Genomic DNA, 7,267 nt, shown 5'->3' on the forward strand with positions numbered 1-7,267 from the left:
CCGTAGTGAGAAGAACCAGGTTTTTACTGTAGTCTTGTTTTGTTTTCTACAATGTTTACAGGAAGAGCTTCGTAGATTATTTTTTGCAAAGTCACAGGATGCAATTGATACTCTGAAAGGCCAGATTTGCAATGGTCAGGAAATGATGCCCGCATTGCCCTATTAGACCAGCATCCCTGAAGCCCCATGTGCCAGGGTTTATCTAATTGAGATGATGCCTCCAGGTCTGGCTTCACCAGACCGCCGCCCCTAGGCTTCCTGGCAGCTGTTTATCTTAATGTCCTAGCTGTTTATCTTAATGTCCTCCCCCCTCTCTCCCTCCCTCCCTCCCTCCCTTTCTCCCTCCCTCCCTCCGGCATCGGGACACTGCTGCCCATTAAGCTCATAAGGAATATGGACAGCAAGGCAGGGGCCGTTCCGTTTGGGATGTTGAACAAACGGAATCTTCGATGATGTTATACGTTATTTCTAGAGGTGATAACTGCAGGCTAACTCCCCCACTTCTTACATCAGATGGACAAGGTGGGAGTGGGGGTTCCCCCATGCTGGTCTGGCCATTTCTCTGTCCACTTCTAGGGCCCTGTCCCTGTGGCGGGTCCACCAGGTCCCCTTCAGGCCCAAAGGGCCTCCTTGTTCTCCCCACCGACCACCACAGGGTGCCAGGGCACTGAGGTGGGGAAGGAGGTAGACCAGTTCCTGGAGGCCAGAGCCACTGGATGCCCACTGACTGGGAGCCCACGCCTAGTCTTTGCCCCCAAGGACGGAGAGCTGCTAACTGGGGGTCGGAGGGCGCTGCCAACTTGGAATCAATGATGTAGAGCTGTCCAACTTTGCAGCTTCGCTGGGGCCAGCTGAAGAAAGGTGTCGTCCAGGAATGGACAGACTCCTCTTTCCCAATAAGAGAGGCTGGTGGTTTTGGGGTTGAACTGCCAGTTAGCAGCCTGGGACCTAACAGCAAACAGAACAAAGAGGGAGACCCTCCATAAGGGGTTGAGCCAGTGGGCGTGACTGTGATTGGGCACAGGCCCGGCAGCGCTGCATTCTCTGTTTGTAGGGCCGGGGCACCTGACGAGAGATCCGAGGCCCCAGCCTGCCCGTGAGGAGCGCGAGGAGCGCGGCGGCGGTTTCTGCCCAAACGGCAGGTCGCAGGTCGGAGTTCCCACCAACATGGTGTCCCTGACAGTGAACAAAGACACCTGACTTCACAGCGGGCGCTCCCAGGTGCAGAGGTCAAGGGCATGACTGATTCTGAACCTAGTGTTTCAAGTGTCCAGCCCTGGGTATAGCCGGACTCCTGAGGTCGTGAGCCGCCAGGAGGGGAGTCAACAGACCCGTAAGCCCGGCAGAGAGTCAAGCACCGGGGTCTGAAAGGTTGGGTGGGGCTGGGGGTGGGGGAGGAATTGGGACAGGGAAGTATACTATCTGTAAAGAAATAAAAGCAAAGCCAAAAATGGCAGCAGGGATTGGGCGTTTGGGGACACGAAGTAGCAAGTTTAAAAATTGCCATGCAATTTTATAGCTGAGCCGGACAATCCGAGGGGGCAGGAGCGCTGTGCGGGGCAGTGACGGGGACAGTGCGAGAGACCGCACGCAATGAACATCACCGGTTGCTGAAACGCAAGACAGGCACCAATGACACAAGCCCAGCCCCTGAGGGCTGGGATGGTCAGCCCGGGGACAAATGCAACCTACTCAGAGCAAGTTCTCACCCCAAAAGGCCCAAATTAAACCAAAGTATTTTACAGACTAAGAAACACCATAAAAATGGCCCTGCGCTTAGCTTGCTCCCCCTTCTCCTGTTAGGGACCTGGAGCAATTCCCCTTTCAATGGAAGGAGATCAAACACAAGGCTGCAATGACAGAAGAGGCTTGATTATGCTAGCTTAAGCCAGGGCTCCAGTCCTCAGGTGCTTAACTGCGTGCACCGTCTTGGACAAGAGCCCCCACAAGAGAAATTCCAAAGTATTTATGTACAGGTATACGTAAAGGGGCATTCCCAGCCCCCCTTCCCGTCAATCCACTGATTGGCGCATCTGAGGTAGGTTGGCAGTCTGGTCCTTTGTGTAGTTCCCACGCTGGCCGTGTGGTCCTCCCCTTGGAGGTGGGGTTCGCTGTGTCGTTCCCGGGTTGGCTAGCCTCAGTCTCTGGGTACGTCCTAGTTTGCACTGCTAGGAAACATGAACCCACGGCCTGCCCGAGATCCCGGAGCCAGTCACGGGGGCAATTTGGCTTTACACTCCGTCCAGCCAGCTGGATGTCTTTGGGCATGCTGGTGAACTCTCTGGGTGTGGGTGGGACACAGACCGACGTCTTGGAGCGAGCCCACCCAGTAAGCTTGCAGGGTGCCCGTGGCCAAGCGGTGGCTGCTCAAGAACAACTTGAGGTCCTGCGTGAGCCCCAGCACCAATCTCAGGGATGTGTGGCTCAGCGGGCCTCGGGCTGCGCCCGGTGCCACCTTACCAGGGCTTCAGGGAGTAGGTGGCCTGTCAGTCCCAGCCTGGCCCTGGCCCAGGTCCCTTCCACCCACCTGTACCTGGGAGGTGTCTTCACTCCGCCAGTCAAGGGACACTCTTCCGGGCTGCCTTGGTGGCCACCTGCTTGGGGGAAGGGTTCTGGCCATCATTCACCAACCAAACACTGCGGTTTCGCCACGTCGGGGTCCCCATTTCTGCTGGCCAACCGAAGGAGGCTTCCCCAGCCCTGGACCACACTGTGCGCCACAATCGATGACGGAAATGCACCGTGGACAGGCGCAGGGGAGAGCAAGTCCCCGGCCACTGTGCATGCTATACGCAACAAAGATGTCTTTTAGGGATACGGGCTAAGGGATCCCACTGTCTGAGAAGCACCAGTAGGTCTGCAGGAGAAGAGCCTTTGCCGTAGGCTCTTCAGGAAGCAGGACAAGGGCCCCAGGGAGCGTGCAGAGACGCTCCGGAGGGACAGCAAGAAAGAGGGCAAGCAGGCAGGTGGTGAATCTTTAGGACCAAAAGGAAGGACTTCCTGAGCGGGACACACACACACACACACACACACACACACACACACACACACCAGCAAGACCGTGCTGTGGGAGGTTGAACACTGGAACACTGTTGTGCAGGGCCAGGCACGTACCACTCATGTGACCCTGTGCACAACAGAACCAAACACCGTCCAGCCTGGCCATCCTCACCATTGCCAGATTTGAGCCCCTTCACTCCGTCTGTCCGTCAGTCCGCCTCCTGGACGGTCTCCCTCTGTTCCACTGACCCCTACTGTGTTCCTGTGGTTACGGAACGGTGGCTGTGGGACTTCACTTCAGATCTCTTGCCTTGAGAGAGCCCCGAGAATACTGGCCCTGGACAGGCGTGCACGGACTGTTTCAGTGCCCCTTCCTTTCTGGGGGCGCGTGCTATCCTGGTGGGCACAGTCCTGTCTCAGTGAGGGGTCACCAACCCCCGTTGTTCTCGTCCATGGTGTCCAGTCGTTTAGGGTTTCGTCTGGTTAAGTCAGCAATTCACGTATTGTGGTCTGACACCGGCTTACACTCGTGTAACTTCCTTTCCTCAACACTGTTTTAAATTCTATGCCACTGGCTAAATTTACAATTCAATCAATGGAATTATCCTATGCCCCAGGTGGATGATTTAGTGTTCTCTATCATCAAATGATGGGGGGCGGCGCCCAACAACCATGAGTCTGAGAAGAAAATGTTCTGAAATCAGTTGTGGGATGCTTGCACAACTCTTCCTAATACGATTGAACAATTAAATTGCATGATCTGCTAATGCAACTCCCGTTTTAAATATCCTTTTCTCTTAAAGACTGTGCATGGGCACCCCCTCGTGGTGGGTACCGCAGGGGCCTCTGACTCTAAGGACCACAAACCTAAACTCCTTGCCCGGGGAGTCAAAGCTGACCCAGTGTCCCCAGACTGCAACCTTTGACAGGAGCAGCAAGCCTAGTCTTCCTCCCTCAGAGCGGCCGGTGGCTTTGAACTGCCAACCATACCATAACAGCCCAACGTATAACCACTACTTAAGGACAGCACTTCAAAACCACTGGCTGCCCTGTGGGAGGGACTGTCTTGGGAACCGTAGGGGGCAGTTCCAGTCTGTCCTACAGGGTCTCCCAGGGAGAATCAACTTGGTGCAGTGAGAGCCCGTCAGACCTTGGTGCCGGAAATGTCATGCCGAAGTGCTTTTTTGCCAAACAAGACTTTCAAGCACAAAGGCAGTGAGATCAAAACGTTGTAGTTGCACACTTATATGGCCTAAAGCTGCCACGAGCAGGCCAACAGATAATGCGTGGTCTATTGCTTGGACCCACAATCAATGCTCACGGAAGCAGCAGTCAGGAGACTGAAAGACGCGTGGCATCAGGTCCATCTGCTGCACGAGACCTCTCTAGAGTGTGGAAAAGCCAGGGTGCTGCTTTGAGGACCAAGGTGCGCCGGACCAAGCCGTGTGGCCTTTTCAACGCCCTCATAGGCGGGCGAGAGCTGGGCACTGAACAAGGAAGACGGAAGAAGAACTGACGCGTCTAATGGTGGGGCTGGAGAAGATCACTGAAATACCGTGGACGGCGGAAAGGACAGGCCGCTTTGTCCTGGAAGAAGTATGGCCAGAGCGCTCCTTAGAGGCTAGGATGACGAGAAGTTGTCTTACATACTTTGGGCGTGTTTTCGGGAGAGACCAGCCCCTGGAGACGAGCATCACGCTTGGTAAAGTGGGGCCGGGACAAAGAGGAAGGCCGTCAAGAACACGGATCGTCCAGAGGCTGCCACGACGGCCCAACCCCAGGAACCCCAGGAACGGCTGTGAGGACGGAGCTTCGTTCTGTTGTGCGTGGGGTCGCTGCGGGTCAGGGCCGACTCGATGGCGCCTGTGTGAGTCCAGGTGGAGTAGAGAAACAGATCCAGAGACACTCACATGTGTGCAAGAGAGAGCTTTCGATCAAAGAGCAAGTGCACCCTAAGAAAACATCCCAGCCCACTTCAGATCAAGTTGCTACGTCCGATATCACCCCATATGTCAATACTAGTCCACAAATTCCTCTTTAGAGTTACACAGCCATGCAATGATGCTCAATGCAGGAAGATCACAGGCCAATGGGTGGAAAGTCTGGTGGATCCAGTGGTGGTGGAAGGATCTCAGTGCTGGCAGGGGTCTCCATGGGATTCCTGCAGTTCCAGGGCTCTGGTTCCATCAGGGGTCTCCAGGTGGCCTGTCAGCAGGAAGACCAGCAGAGTGAGTCTGTGGGCATCTGGCCTCCAGGGAGCTATTTATCTCCCTGGAGCCTCTCAATGAGGTCATCAAGCTGAGACCTGGTTGGCAGGCTAGACTCCACCCCTTCGCAAATCGACAGGAGATTATGTAACTGCCACAGCACCTAACAACAACACCGCTTAAAGCCTTGCATTTTATTTAAAAGCAAGAGCTCTAGAATGAAGGCAAAGAAGGCACAAATGTGCTTCACACAATTGACGTATGTATGGATCATGATAAGAGTTGTACGAGCCCCTAATAAAATGATAAGAAAATGAATAAAAGCAAGAGCTCTGATCTTGTGGGGGGTTGGGTTCTGTTGTGGTATTTCCATGCTCTGCAAGCACCCCCTCTGGTAAGCAGGAGCACTGTCTGTTCCACACCGAGACCCCTTCCCCTGAGGCGGCCCCTCCCCACTCACCCTCCCAACAGCCCGGTCACCACTCCTTGCGCTCTGCCTTCAACGATGGGTTTCCCATGGACACAGTTCATAGACAGAATCATACAGTAGTTGGACACTGCTTCTGGCCTCTCGTCACGATGTTTCCGAGGCTCAGCCGTGTGATAGCATGCATCAGTGCTTCCACTCCTGTGTGACTGCGTGTGACTGTGTAGGTCCCGGGAGAAGGGTGAAGCTGTCTCCTCCCCACCGGTAATATCTCATAAGCCCAGAGGGGAGTCCACACTGTCCTATCAGGTCACTAGGAATTTGAAATGATACGGCGGCAGTGGGTGAGTATATGTATATTTTAGGCACATTTGTTAAAATATAATTCGGATACCATATGATTCCCTCTACTAAAGTGGATTTTCAATGATTTTTAATATATACACAGATGTGGGGGAGGAGCCAAAGTTCATGGGAAATGGAATTCAAACATAAAATATGCAGTCACGAACAGTCAATTTTAGACTGCGCTTATCACCTCCATAAATAACCACACACTCTTATTGCCTGACTTCAGAAAGTCCTCGCCATCTCACTGTGGGAGCAGGTAGTTCTCTGCACTTCCTTTCTTACATTTTTCTCACAACGAAGCCTATGGGCCGTCTTTCAGGCTGTTCCTGGACATCTGCCTATTTCTTTCTGATGACATCTTTTTCCGTTCAGGGCTGTTTGTTGGCCTTTAGGAGTGTTTCCGATTGTATATTTCTCTGTCTTAGTCTCGATAATGTCCATTGATCCACAAAAGCTTCTTATTTTGAAGTTTAAGTTAGCTCCTTTTTGTCTGTTTTTTTTTTTCGGTGTATAGGTAAGAATCCAGAGCTACACCCCAAGTCATGAAGATTTCCCCACAGGCTGTCTTTCTGTTAGGCGTCTTAGACTTGCTCTTGCATTTAGGTCTCGATCGGTTTTGAGTTAAATTTTGCACATGGGGTAGGGTAAGGGTCCAACTTTTTTTTTTTTTTTGCCTGTGGCTGTCAGCTTATCTAGGGACTATGTGGGAACAAAGATATGATAGCTCCTTCTCACAACAAGAATATTGTCATCGCTTTTTTCAAGAACATTTATTATTAATTGGGGGTCAATACATATATCATTCCCTAGTTCAATCATTTCAAGCAAATTCTTCAATTGCTACCACAGTTTCCAAATATTTTATTGTGGTGTGGACTCAGTAAGCCTTTTTGAATGAGTGCTGACATTTCCTGTTCACAGAGCCAGCATTGCAAGTTAGGGCTTTTAGATACATATGTCTTTGAGACATAGTTGAATGAATTAGGTATGTTTTTCAGGCGTCGCATTCTGATTCATAAGAGCTTTTGACGATCAGTTTTTGGGTGAAGGCCTGCACTTCTTTTTTTGTTTTGTTTTGTTTTTCTTTTTTCCTTTATTTTTTTTCTTTTCCTTTATTTTTGAGACTAAAATGTCTTCAGTTCAGTTGAACATCACCAAAGCCTCCTTAATGTTTTTCTTTTTAAATAAAATGTTTTTTAAAAACATTTTATTAGGGGCTCATACAACTGTTATCGCAATCCATACACACATCAATTGTGTAAAGCGCATTTGTACATCATTC

The sequence above is a fragment of the Echinops telfairi genome, unplaced genomic scaffold (genome assembly GCF_000313985.2).
Source record: "Echinops telfairi isolate 266 unplaced genomic scaffold, ASM31398v2 ScPeMD7_1;HRSCAF=3_0, whole genome shotgun sequence".
NCBI classification, from domain to species: Eukaryota; Metazoa; Chordata; class Mammalia; order Afrosoricida; family Tenrecidae; genus Echinops; species Echinops telfairi.